The 13,676-nt window shown below is 46.9% G+C and overlaps 1 long non-coding RNA gene across 1 annotated transcript; it reads right to left on the bottom strand.

Moving 5' to 3' along the window:
* Positions 1-764: 764 nt before the first annotated feature.
* Positions 765-10,644, bottom strand: LOC118679213. The gene is made up of 3 exons (XR_004975179.1): positions 10,572-10,644; positions 1,498-1,735; positions 765-908 (listed from the first exon to the last, which is right to left on the bottom strand). It is a non-coding gene; the product is annotated as an uncharacterized LOC118679213 (long non-coding RNA).
* Between the last annotated feature and the right edge of the window lie 3,032 nt (positions 10,645-13,676).

Raw genomic sequence — 13,676 nt, 5'->3', positions numbered from 1 at the left:
GAGACGTTATTGCAGGCCTGTCTTTGTGATTTGAGGGTGGCCTTGAGCTGAGAGCTGGGGCAGTGGGGGGGGTCTGGCTTTATTTCCCGCCCCCCTTCCCCCTGCCGCCCCCCCCCCCCGCAGTGGATTTTGTGTCATTGAGTGAGTACAATTTTCCATTCTTATATTTCCAAATAATGACCCGCTGGATGAGTAATATGAGAGAGAGAGAGACGGCGAACAGAACGTCTAAATGATGCCAACGCGTAGGAAGCACTCACACTGGTTTTTTGGCAAATTACTGGTTGCCACAATATTGTATTTCTTGCCTCTATATTGTGTACTCGAAGGCGCAGGAAACAAAGACATAACTATGCAACGACTGAGTCACATTCATGAGAAAACGAAGAAGAAGATGGGAAAAGCCAGATCGACACAAGACTTGAGTTGCTGGGCCCATGAATAGGCAGTTGCGTTTACAGCGTGGCTTTGCTGCTCACGGAGCGGAAGTTCACATACTTGACCTTGACCATCACTGGGACCCCCGTCGCCGCACATTTCTGGGGCAGCGGCTCATTCATTACCTTTTCCTCTGGATCGCTCCCAAACGCAGAAAGTGGTCCCTGTGTTATGGCCCAACCACGCAATGATGTTGTGTGTGTGTATATGTGTGTGTGTGTATGTGTGTGGGTGTGTGTTTTAAGCCTAGTCAATAAATGATGACTTCTGGAGTCACACCCGGTGTCGCACTTGAACCCTAACCTGTGACGCTCACTTACCTCGAACCCACAAGCCGTGGCGGCGTCCATCCCGCGAAGAGCGGCTGATGCCTTATTTGCAAGAGCCGGTTCGCCTGGGAAAAGGCCGGCTTCCCGTCTGCATCCGGCGAGATTGAGACATCTCGGGGCTGCCCGTGACATTTAGGGAACCTACCAGATGAGAAAGGAAGTCATTACAGCCCTGGCTCACCTGCGAAGGAGATGTCAGGAAAGGAGGCAGCGCCATGAAACCCTGTCAAGTCGTGAGGGCCGGGAAGGTAACCCTGCCATCGCAGATGGGGCCGGGGAACGGGCCAGCCTCCCATCGTCGCTGACACGGGGGGGGGGCGCCCGTGTCAAAGGTGTCCCCTGCCGGAAACATTCAGGTGTTGCTAAATTCATTAATGTGTCACTTTGAGAAGACGTGATGTCACTCCGGTTGTCTGCAGGGATGCAAACGGGCGGCTGTCAACACGCTATCATCTTAATTCCGTTTGCTCTGCACCTGGTCCCGCCATCTGCAGGGGTTAAGGGCCGTGGCCGTGGCTGCTTAAAAGGTTACTAATATCTGACATATATCATTTTAATCGGCCCTTTTCATCACCACTCCCTCCCACCAAAAAAATAAAATACAATAAAAAGGGTAAGTCAACACTCCTTGTGTTGCTTGCCTGATTTTTGCAAATGAGAGGAGTATAGAGGGGCAGGGATCTCTTCTGTTCTTGCATTTGTGTTTATTATTAAAGATAAATGTACTCACTTTTCTTTATAAGATTATGTGCCTCTGTGGGTGCAGGATACATTCGGGCAGGAATCTGACATCGAAAACTACAGACTCCAGGCAGCTCTCTCCTTCTTCGTTTATAAACATTTTCTTCAAATTTTATTTCAATCATTTGTTTCTTTTACTTTCTTTTCTTTTCTTTTCTTTTTCTTTTTTTTTAAATGCGAGGGACTTCGTAATGGATGTCTTGATAAACGGGATACAAATGCTTGCCCTGTATTTGACATGACAAAGAATATTCATTTAGCAACTTGTACCAGAAAGGATGGAGGTGGTTATAGTAGAGAAAGCAAAAATATAAAACAGAATACACCGTTTTGTGAATAAAACAAATCACATTTTATAGTGACACGTCATCAGAAGATAAAAATTCTTTTTCTAAAGATATGTGTAGGAGATGATGGTTTTAAAGACAGATCACATCGTAACAATTCATTTTTGTTCATTTTCAGATATTAAACCGGTCTAAGCAAATTTCAATTCAATACAGATTATTTTATAAAAGTGAAACCAGCAATTTTCACACCCTGGTTCAAGGCAATATTTATTGGCTTAATTTGTTTTTCAAAGGACCAGGTGGAGTGTTTTGCAACATTTTCCCTAGAACAACACCTTTATAGTCACACTAGAGGCCAGATGCACAAAATTCGTGCAAGAGTAGGCCTTCCTTCCAACCAACCAAAACCAAAATAAACAAATAAAAACCAAACAAAAAATCCCACCACTTTGTATTATTTCCAAAGGAGTGAAGCAGGTAATATGTACCTTTTAAAAAAGATTTGCCCTGATTTCAGAGAGGGAGGGAGAGAAAGAGGGAGAGAGTAACATCAATGATGAGAATCATTGATTGGCTGCCTCCTGTACCCTCCCCACTGGGGACCCAGCCCACAGCCCAGGCATGTGCCCTTGACCGGAATTGAACCTGGGACCATTCAGTCCGCAGGCCGACGCTCTATCCACTGAGCCAAGCTGGCTAGGGCCAGGTACTATTAACTATTGACAGTGCATTCTCTGATCCCCCCTTCTCTCTCCTAAGTCACCTCTCAGACTTGGCCCAGGCAGGGAGCAGTTCTCTGGAAAGCTGTGGAGTGTAACCAGGGACCCTCACCCCGTTTTCTAAAAGAATGCTCACTGAATGGGGGCTCATGGGATCAAATTCAAGTCCTACTTACTCCATACTCTATAATAGTGACCCATTTCCATTCTTTTTTTTTTTTTAAGAAGTATATTGTTATTGATGTCAGAGAGGAAGGGAGAAGGAGAGAGATATAGAAACATTAATGATGAGAGAGAATCATTGATCGGCTGCCTCCTGCACGCCCCACACTGGGGATTGAGCCAGCAACCCTGGGCATGTGCCCTGACCGGGAATCGAACCGTGACCTCCTGGTTCCATGGTCGGCAAGCCGCGGCTCGCGAGCCAAATGCGGCTCTTTGACCCATTCGGTGTGGCTCTTCCACAAAATACCACATGCGGGCACACACGTACAGTGCGATTGAAACTTCGTGGCCCATGTGCAGAAGTCAGTATTTTGTGGAAGAGCTGGTATTTTGTGGAAGAGCCACACTCAACGGGCCAGAGAGCCGCATGTGGCTTGCAAGCTGCGGTTTGCCGAGCCGCAGTTTGCCGACCACTGTCCTGGTTCATAGGTCGATGCTCAACCACTGAGCCACGCTGGCTGGCCCCTTTCTACTCTTATTCAATGGGTGGGGGCGACCAGTTTCTGTTTACATGTTTCTATAACGTGCAGCCACTTGGCAGGGTGTTTTTGGGGGAGCAGTGGCGGGAAGCCACAGAGGACCCCGCTGTCCTGATGGCGGAGGAAGGAGGACATTGGGCCCGAGCCTGCTCACTGCCAGCCTCAAGCTGTGCCTCTGACCCAGGCTTTGAGGAGGACACTGACATTTAAGAGAACCTCCCCAGCTTCATAAAACGCATGTGGATGTCTATAAATATTGATCCAAAACGAAGGCCATGAATAATTTATCGTGAAATATACTTTCTTTGTCTTCCCGTCTTTAAAGCGGCTTAGGTTTTTTTTTTTTTTCACTCTAAAAATTTATGGTTAGACAAGCATCTTTTTCCTCTCTCATTTTAGAGCCTTTTCGTCCTTTTAGAGGAAAAAGTGATATTTTCAAAAGATGTTGGAAGTGGGGGAGAGAGGGTGAGGACCAACAATATACACATTACCAGAATGGAAACACATTGCAGGTGATCTAATTTGGGGGGGAAAATATACCTTGAGATTATTTTTAAAAAAGCAGATATAATTTGTTGTCAGAATTTTGTCTCCTCGATGCCTATTCTCTTGCAGAATCATTTAAACATCTCTTGTGTTGACTTGAATAAAAATAGGGATGTTACTAGTATGTGTTGGAACTACGGGTTCCATCCCAAAATATTCTCTCGTGTGATGATAGCAAAATAAACAGGTGGCCCGACACCATCCACAGCATGCGTGACACGGGGCGGCCAGTCTGGGAGGCGTGGTCAATATCCCCACAGCTCACAAGGAGGCAGGCTTTGATGGATCCCGATTCTGGGTCCTTTTTGGAACGTCTGTCAATATCTTCACAAGGGGTCAAAGTGTCTTTCTCTCTCTCCCCTTCTCTCTCTGCACCCCTAGACAGGGATTCGTGGATGTAAATGCCTCACTTTGATTTCTTGGACAAGATTTGCAGGAGGGGAGCCCTTGGTTGTGAGTTCTCTAGGCTTTTCTTAGCCTCTAAATCTGTTCAGATCAAAGGATTTTATTGTTGTTGTTTTTTGTTTTGTTTCCTCCATGTTGAGCTTGCCATCTCAGATTCTAATGCATCCCTCTTCTCTCACATAGTCCATAGCAGTAGCCTCTTAACCATTCTGTAATATTCCCCCCAATATATACTGTGTGGAGAGCTATCGCCCTGAAATGGGTATCTACTGGGGGGCGGGGGGGAGGGGTTGACCCTGAAAAGCATTTGGTGACATATTTGATAAATGACTAGATTTTAGAAATGAGTATGGCATGCCTACAAGATATTCAGTGGGGTCATATGACAGAAGGGACCCCTGGGGGGAAGCTACCATATTCCCTGAATAATGTTCATGGCAGCATGCTTAGCTGTGTCTGTCCATGCTATTTAAATCTTGGCCATACATCTGTTTTTTTAATTTTCACCCGAGGATATTTTTCCATGGATTTTCACAGAGAGTGAAAGAGAGGGGGAAAGACAGAGAGAAAAATCCATGTGTGAGAAACACGTTGATTGGTTGCCTCCTGCACGCGCCCCGACCAGGGTCCGGGCTGGGGAAGAGCCTGCAACTGAGGTACGTGCCCTTGATCGGAATTGAACCCGGGACCCTTCGGTCAGCAGGCCGACGCTCTATCCACTGAGCCAAACCAGCCAGGGCTTGGCCATAAATTTGGAGGTGACTACTTGAAGGGGTGATGGGTACGTCAAACAAAATTGTGTGTGAGCCTCAAGCATTAGGCTTTCTGGAAATATAGTCTTTCTTTCCTATGTTCATCTTGTTCTTATTAAGGAAGAACTTTTCTAACGTCACGTTAATCCCCTTGTATTGTTTAAATGTGGAGGGGGTGGGGGGACACATTTTACATTAAGTGCCTCTGTTACTTGGACACACTTGTGACAGAATGAAAATATGATCATTGGGCCCAGCCAGCATGGCTCAGTGGTTGAGCCTCGACCTATGAACAAGAAAGTCACAGTTCAATTCCTGGGCAGGGCACATGCCCGGGTTGCGGGCTCCATCCCCAGTGGGGGGGCGTGCAGGAGGCAGCCGATCCATGATTCTCTCTCATCCTGATGTTTCTATCTCTCGCTCCCTCTCCCTTTCTCTCTGAAATCAGTAAAATACGTTAAAAAATATGACAAGCGGGCAATGTTACTTGCATCCTGTTTATGCAACGTGCATAGATGTATTGTTTCTGTGGGAAGTGTGGACAGCAAACATCAGTCCCGTTTTCTTCTGAGCTGTCTGCTCCAACAGAGGGGCACCCAGAGTTCACATATGCCACAGCCCTCAGACAACGGTGGGAACAATTCTCCCGCTCCTTCCCTTCTGGCCGCGGCTCCCGGTGTCCCCAGCATTAAGAGGGTTAAAGGTCAGGCTGGGGGACGTTACTGCTGACATCCCGCAGTCCTCACGGGCGGGATCACTAATGGGTGACCTTGGGGTTCGACCGCCCCAGCCCGGAGAAGATCAAGTCTCAGGCCCTCCTGCTGGTGCGCTGACCCGTCTGTTCACACTCTCCCCGGCCTAGCCTTTCACTCACGGATCTTGGACCAAAATATAGAGCCGACACCTGCCGGGGCCTGTGGTCAGAGGCTGTGGGCTTGGCCATCTCCCACGATTGCATGTGAGGAAGCTGTGGGATCACAATGAAATACGGCGCAGGTCTGTAGTAAGTTATGATGTTGTTACTGACCGCATGCAACAGCCCATGTACACGGTGAATCAATCGTAATCAAGTTGACCATCTATTAATGAGTTGTTGGTGGGGACGCTACGGCTCCTGTTACGTGCATTAACACTGACAATAGCGCCAGGATGTCAATTCCCTCACACTGAAAGAGACAGAGTCTCAGATTAAGTTTACAAGACCCTAGATCAGTGATTCTCAACCTTCTGGCCCTTTTAATACAGTGCCTCATGTTGTGACCCAACCATAAAATTATTTTCGCTGCTACTTCATAACTGTAATGTTGCTACTGTGATGAATCGTCCTGTAAATATCTGATATGCAGGATGGTCTTAGGCGACCCCTGTGAAAGGGTCGTTCGACCGCCAAAGGGGTCGCGACCCACAGGTTGAGAACCGCTGCCCTAGATCCACCACGGACAGTAATGCAGCATGCACTAATGTTAACAGAGGGACCAGGAATCATTGAAGCGATTAGATGAAAAATATTCGGCGAGGTCAGCGGGATGAATTTCATGTTTGGAGGGTAGGAGGGAGGGATGTTCCCATTTGAAAATGACTCTGGCCCCTAGCTGGTGTGCTCAGTGGATAGAGCATCAGCCTGCAGACTGAAGGGTCCCGGGTTCGATTCCGGTCAAGGGCACCTGCCCGGGTTTCGGGCTTGATCCCCAGTAGGGATGTGTGGGAGGCAGGCAATCCATGATTCTCTCTCATCATTGATGTTTCTATCTCTCTCCCCTGACCCTTTCTCTTTAAAAATCAATAAAAATATTAAAAAAATAGATAGTGAATTAAGTGAATGTGTTTGCTATTAATACGTAGGGGCCTGAAATATCTTTAGCTGGAACTTGTCATGGTCAGACACAAATATACAGGGTTTCCCCCAAAATGTACACACACACTTTGAGTAACGATAAAGGCAGTGCTTAGTAGAATACATTTCATTTTCAAAATTGAGCTATGAGTTGTCAAAGTGTGTGTACATTTTGGGGGACACCCTATATTTTATTCTCTGGAAGAAAAAGATTTTAGGGGTGTGCTTAGGAAGGGGACAAAGAGTATGGAGAATCATAACTTGTTAATCCTCACCTGGCGATATTTTTCCATTCATTTTTACAGAGAGAGGGAGAGAGAGGGAGAGAGAGGGGGAGAGAGGGGCAGAGAGGGGCAGAGAGGGGGAGAGAGGGGGAGAGAGGGGGAAAGACAGAGACATCGATGTGAGAGAAACACATCAACTGGTTGCTTCCTGCATGCACCCCGACCAGGGCCCGGGCTGGGGAGGAGCCTGCATCCCAGGGATGTGCCCTTGACCGGAATCGAACCCGGGACCCTTTGGTCCGTAGGCTGATGCTCTATCCACTGAGCCAAGCCAGCCAGGGCCAGGCGGCTACTCTCTATTTTGCATGAGGACTGAGGGGGAAAGAGCAGGGTGAGCTATAACTTATATTTCCTCCAACCACAGAGATGCAATGTTGCTCCCCCGCTCTGCACCCCCCCTGCCCCTTCGCTCCCTCCCCCCTCCCACAGCTCTGCTGCCTTTTTCCTTTACTGATTTTTAAGGAAAACACATTGACATCATGAGAGAATGACTATCCCAGAGTCAAGGGCAGGAAAAAACCCCCAAAACCACTAGGAGACAGACTCCCCCAACCTCCACAGCCCGAGGGCCCAGCTGACTGCGGGGAAAGGGGAGCCCTGAGCCCTTACAGCCTGACACTGACCTTCGGGGACTCCGGCTTTGTCTCGCCATCTGCACCAACATGAACTGTGCCTTCTCAATGCACGCGTCCAGCTGGGGGAGACCTCCGTCATTTCCCTCATAGCCCCGTCGCCCCTGGCCTGACAGGTTACTAGTAAACATATATGTGCGTGGAGCCAGGGCTTCCCTGGGCACGTGTGTTTTTATTGCAGCTCATGGGCGGCAGGTGAAGGCGGACACGACATAATTTGAAAAGCCTGACCCTGATTAGGCGCCGATCGGAGCCCTGGGCGCCCTCCCATCTAAGACCTTTCTTTCTATTAGCAGAGCCGGCCGTCACATCCAGGCTCGGAATCTCCCAGAGATACACGCGGGGTCACGTGATGCCATGCTACTTCAGTGCAAATAAACGCATAGTTCCAAGTGCCGTCTTCTCTGAACGTGTCCTTAAGGATCCCCGGCCTGTCACTTGTGTGTGGCCGAGGTGTTGATAAAGATGTGAAAGATGTGGCGTCTGCCCTATCCGGTTTGGCTCAGTGGATAGAGCGTCGGCCTGCAGACCGAAGGGTCCCAGGTTCGATTCCTGTCAAGGGCACATGCCCGGTTGCGGGCACATCCCCAGTAGGGGGCGTACAGGAGGCAGCTGATCCGATGTTTCTCTCTCATCGATGTTTCTAACTATCCCTCTCCCTTCCTCTCTGTAAAAAAAAATCAATAAAATATATTAAAAAAATAATAAAAGGAAACAGCATAAATTCACTCCTAGCTCAAGAGGTGATGCTGACCTTCAAATACAACACGTGGGAACAGTAAGAAAAAGCAACAGAAACTCTGGTAAGTGGGCTTTTACTCAGAGAGGGCTTCTGCTCAACCTGTCCTGGGCCTGGCCCAAATGTAGGAGGGAGGCATGCTGGGATTGCTGCCTTAGGCCATGCAAAGGCAGTGTTTTAACGGAGACAGTGAGGTAGATTGTCCGGTTAAATTCTTAGCCAGAGACCTGGAACTCTGGTGGGACTTAGCGGCAAGGAAACCTGGACAGGCAGGCTCTGGTGGGTGAGCGTGAGGGCAGGAGAGCAGCCATTTGGAGGGAGCCCAGCTGGGAGGTGGCCAGCAAGCCGCCCTCTGATCACTGGCCAGGGCATTGTGTGCTGAGTCGTGGTGGGCCTGCTTTCTCATTCTCTGTCAATCGACTGATCTTCCTGCCGCCCCAACAGGGGCCACGGGACGTGGGAAAATGAGACTAAAGTGAAAAATGAAAATATAATCCAACTTGAGTCGATAACCGACTGCCATGCAACTCATTTCCCCCGTCTCAGTCTTCTGGATGCTTCTCCAGTTGGGATCCCTGAAACAGCCTGAAGACTCCCCTTTCAATATGCAAGAAAGCTAGCTAGCTCTCATACCCTTGTCTGGTTCAACAAATCATCACAGGATGTTACTCTAATGAACATTATATTTTGTCTGGATTTTGACTCAGTGGGATTTTGTTCCATTAGTTTGTTCCTGATGGTGATTGTATTTATTTTATTGTCTGAGGTGATTTGTGTTGCTTCTCCTAATGTATACTGAAATGCTGAGAAAGTTTACATCTTAATAGTTCATTTTACCATTGTTCTGTTGGTGACCGAGCAGTATTTGGATATATGGATATTCTGATCAAACATGACATATATGCACACATTTATTTATAGACATAAGCTATTCAATTTTACACATGTGCATCTATCTATCTATCTATCTATCTATCTATCTATCTATCTATCTATTTATCTATCTACTGACCTACCTACCTATCTACTTATCTACCTACCTACCTACCTACCTATGTATCGTCTATACAGAATTTCACACAGACAGAAATTCTGTTATCTGCACTTTAGGAGTAATTGTTGAAGGAAGAGGCAAGTTCTTTTCAAATAGCTGGCACCAATTTGTACCAGTCTCAGGAAGGAAACAGAGGGTAGGAAGCAAGTATTGGCCAAACACCTACTATGTGCCAAACACATCACGCTAAACAATTCTAAATTTATAATTTCTCCTTGATTCTTACCAAAACCTTATGATGAAGGTATTATTATCTTCAAGATAGTAATAAGGAAGCAGACTCTTGGAGGTAAAGTAACTCATGGAAAGTTATTCAGCTTGAATTCAAGCCTGCCTGACTTCAAAACAGATCAGCAGGGATATACATAGTAATAAACCCAAACTAAGGTCTGGGGCAGGCAAGAAATAGATAGATAGATAGATAAATAGATAAATGGATGAGTGACGGATGGATGGACGGATGGATGGATGGATGGGTGGATAGATGGTAGACGTATTGATAAACAGATGATAGATGAATGGATGGATGAATGGGTTAATGGATAGATGATAGACAGACAGATGAATGGACGAATGGATGGACTGATGGATAGATGATCGCTAGATGAATGGATGAATGGATGGATGCATAGATAGCAGGTGTATCATCTCTTTCTCTTCCATTATGTCCCGCCTCCCTGGCCCTGGTGTGTGCACTCCCGGCTCTCTCCAAACACGGCGTGTGGCTGTGCCTCCGTGTGCCATGCAGCGTCCTGTACACTCGACTGGGTCAGCCACGCACACGGAGTTTCCTTCCACAATGGCCACTAATGATCCCTAATCAAGACACAATCTCAAAGGTAAACAAACCAACAGCTCCTTTGTTTTTGTGGAGGGAGAACTAAGGGTTATCGATTCTTCCTCTGACCCAGCACAGATCTGTATGGATCTGCAGGAGATTGATGGCTCTTTTGATCCGTGGCTCAGCCAAGCCTGACAACGCAAGGCCGTGTTAGAACTGGACTGTCACGGCGGCACCTGGCCCCACTCTGCCAGCCTCCTCCCCCTCCCCCTCCCCTTCTCCCTCCTCCTCCCCTTTGAAAAACCCTGGTCAGTTCTACTCACCTCGACACAAGGCCCATCCTGATGGAGAATTCTGCATTGGTTCCTGGCTTTCAGCCTGGGCATCGCTGACCCTAAGGGATTGAAAAACAAAACAAACCACTTTTCAAAAAGACTTTTTTCAGCTGCATCATTCATATTTCCAAAGCCTCATGGAAACTGTACGTTTATTCACAAGCACGTGGTCCAGGCTATTTGCTTCACGGTGGTAGCTTTGTCTGCAACACAATGAAACAGCAAGCAAGAAGGGACTTAGGGTGATGGAGGCCAGTGGTTCTCAACCTTCTGGCCCTTTAAATAGTTCCTCTTGTTGTGACCCAACCATAACATTATTTTCGTGGCTACTTCATCACTGTAATGTTGCTACGGTGATGAATCGTCATGTAAATATCTGATATGCAGGATGGTCTTAGGCGACCCCTGTGAAAGGGTCGTTCGACCGCCAAAGGGGTTGCGACCCACAGGTTGAGAACCGCTGATGGAGGCTCTGCCACACATGTTGGAGACTCTGTGTTTCCTGCATAGTCTATGCTCTACTCGGCTGCTGGGAGTGCCGCCTACAGGGTGACAAACGCTGCTGACTGTCATCGGGGTGCAACGATGACCCGCCAGGTCTCAGGGACACTGAGGGTCTGTAAGAGGCCTGCTTATCACCACAGAGGCTCTGGGGTTCACTGACCTCTTTGAGGTGCGTCACAGCCCGTCTGCAGCCAAACAAGGGAGTCTTTTAGACCCCAAACTTCTGCACGGATTTGCCTGGTCTGAGAAGCAGTGTTTTGAGAAGGGAAACAGATCCTTACAAAAGTGCAGTGTCAGGGCTCAGCCGGTGGGGCTCAGTGGTTGAGCATCGGCCTATGAACCAGGAGGTCGGGATTCGATTCCTGGTCAAGGGCACATGGCCAGGTTGCGGGCTTGATTCCCAGTCGGGGGAATGCAGGAGGCAGCCCATCAATGATTCTCTCTCATCATTGATGTCTCTCTCTCTCCTTCTCCCTCTCTGAAATCAGTAAAAAAACATTTTTAAAAAGTGCCGTGTCAGATCTGAAACATTTACCCGGAGTAATCTGGAGATGTTAGAAGTTAAACCCAGTAGCCATCTATGTGTTTGCATAAGGAGTTGGACATAATACATAGATTTACTAGAAGTACTGGTATTAGTAAATACATATATTTACTGCTGTTTTTATCCATCATTCCCCTCAATGTGGTTGTACTTATTTAAAGAGAAACATTAGCCCTAGCCAGTTTTGCTCAGTGGCTAGAGCATCGGCCTGGGGACTGAAGGGTCCTGGGTTCGATTGTGGTCCAGGGCACATGTCCGGGTTGTAGGCTCGATCCCCAGTGTGGGACATGCAGTAGGCAGCTGATCAATGATTCTCTCTCATCATTGATGTTTCCATCTCTCTCTCCCTCTCTCTTCCTTTCTGAAATTAATAAATTTTAAAACAAACAAACCCCCAAAGTCTTAAGGGAACACAGCCTGCCTGTTTACCTAAAGTCTATGGCAGCTTTTGAACTACGATAGTAGAGTTAAACAACTGAGCTCCTGCCTGCCTTGTGTTAGCTGCTGGGGGAACTAAAAGTGTAAGAAATTAATCACTTTTCAGGGTTTTTCAAAGCAGTAAGGGGAACTCAAATGAGAAAATCAGTGATTGCCGAATGGTGCGACACTCTAAGTTCAGTAGAAAACCTCCCTGGTAGAAATTGACTTGGATAAGCCAGTTGAAAAAAATTTATGGAGGACTCAAGGCTAAGCATCCTGATTAATAATAGAAATATACTAATAAAAAGTGAATATTAATGACGCGCATAATCTTCCCATTGTAGGAAAATGGAGAAACCCTCTTAGAAATACATTAAATAATAAACATTATGCTAAGCGAAATAAGCCAGTCCGAGAAAGATAAATATCACATGACCTCACTCATATGTGGGATATAATGATCAACATCATTTGATGAACAAGAATAGATCCAGAGACAAATGGCAGGGGAGGAGGGGGGTTAGAGAGCAACCAAAAGACTTGTATGCATGCATATTAGCATAACCAATGGACACAGACACTGGGGCGGAGGGGGCTTGCCCGGGTGGGAATGGCTGGAGGGGGGCGTCAATAGGGGGAAAAGAAGACATATGTAAAACTTTAGATAATAAAAAAAAGAAAAAATACATATTTCTCCAAAATGTTTTATTAATGAAGACAATTAGGAAATATGGTAAAAGTCAAAATACAGATCACTCCTGTGTGTGTTCAATTTTTAAACGAAGGATGATGCCTTCTGTGTTCAGAAATGTTGCTAGGCTGGCATGGCTCAGTGGTTGAGCATCAACCTATGAACCAGGAGGTCACGGTTCAATTCTGGTTAGGACACATGCCCAGGTGGTGGGCTCGATCCCCAGTGTGGGGTGTGCAGGAGGCAGCCCATCAATGGTTCTCTCTCATCAATGATGTTTCCCTCTCTCCCTTCCTCTCTGAAATCAATACAAATATATTAAAAAATAAAAAAATGTGCTGAACTGATGATCACATGAAAGACAAGATCACTTAGACAATATGCTAAGATGGTGCTGGTAATATGTGGCTGATCTTGTCCCATGTTGTTGTTGCTGTTCTTGGTTTGTTTTGTTCACTTCTGTCCCCTCAGGTCCCACAACAGCTGTGTCACAAAGTCACTCAGTAAATATTGGTTGGATGAACCACGACGTGAGTGTAAGACGGAAACTCTATGAAACGCACACAGGCAATGAAGGCTGATGGGCCCTCCTGTCTTCCATGCAAACATCCTTCTTTCTAGAAAACCAATCCTTTCCCAGACAAATAGCATCTATTGGTATAGACTGCAGAAGGTATTACCAACTGCTTCCTAAACATTCAAAAAGTGATGGGCTGCCCTAGCCGGTTTGGTTCAGTGGATAGAGCATTGGCTTGAGGACTGAAAGGTCCCAGGTTCGATTCCCGAAAAGGGCACATACCTCAGTTGCAGGCTCCTCCTTGGTCAGGGCCCTGGTCAGGGTGCGTGCACAAGGCAACCAATCAATGTGTTTCTCTCACATCAATGTTTCTCTCTGTCTCTCCCTCTCTTCCACTCTCCCTAAAAATCAATGGAA

Source organism: Myotis myotis, unplaced genomic scaffold (genome assembly GCF_014108235.1).
Source record: "Myotis myotis isolate mMyoMyo1 unplaced genomic scaffold, mMyoMyo1.p scaffold_m19_p_23, whole genome shotgun sequence".
NCBI lineage: Eukaryota > Metazoa > Chordata > Mammalia > Chiroptera > Vespertilionidae > Myotis > Myotis myotis.
This window is presented reverse-complemented; position numbering and strand designations above follow the sequence as displayed.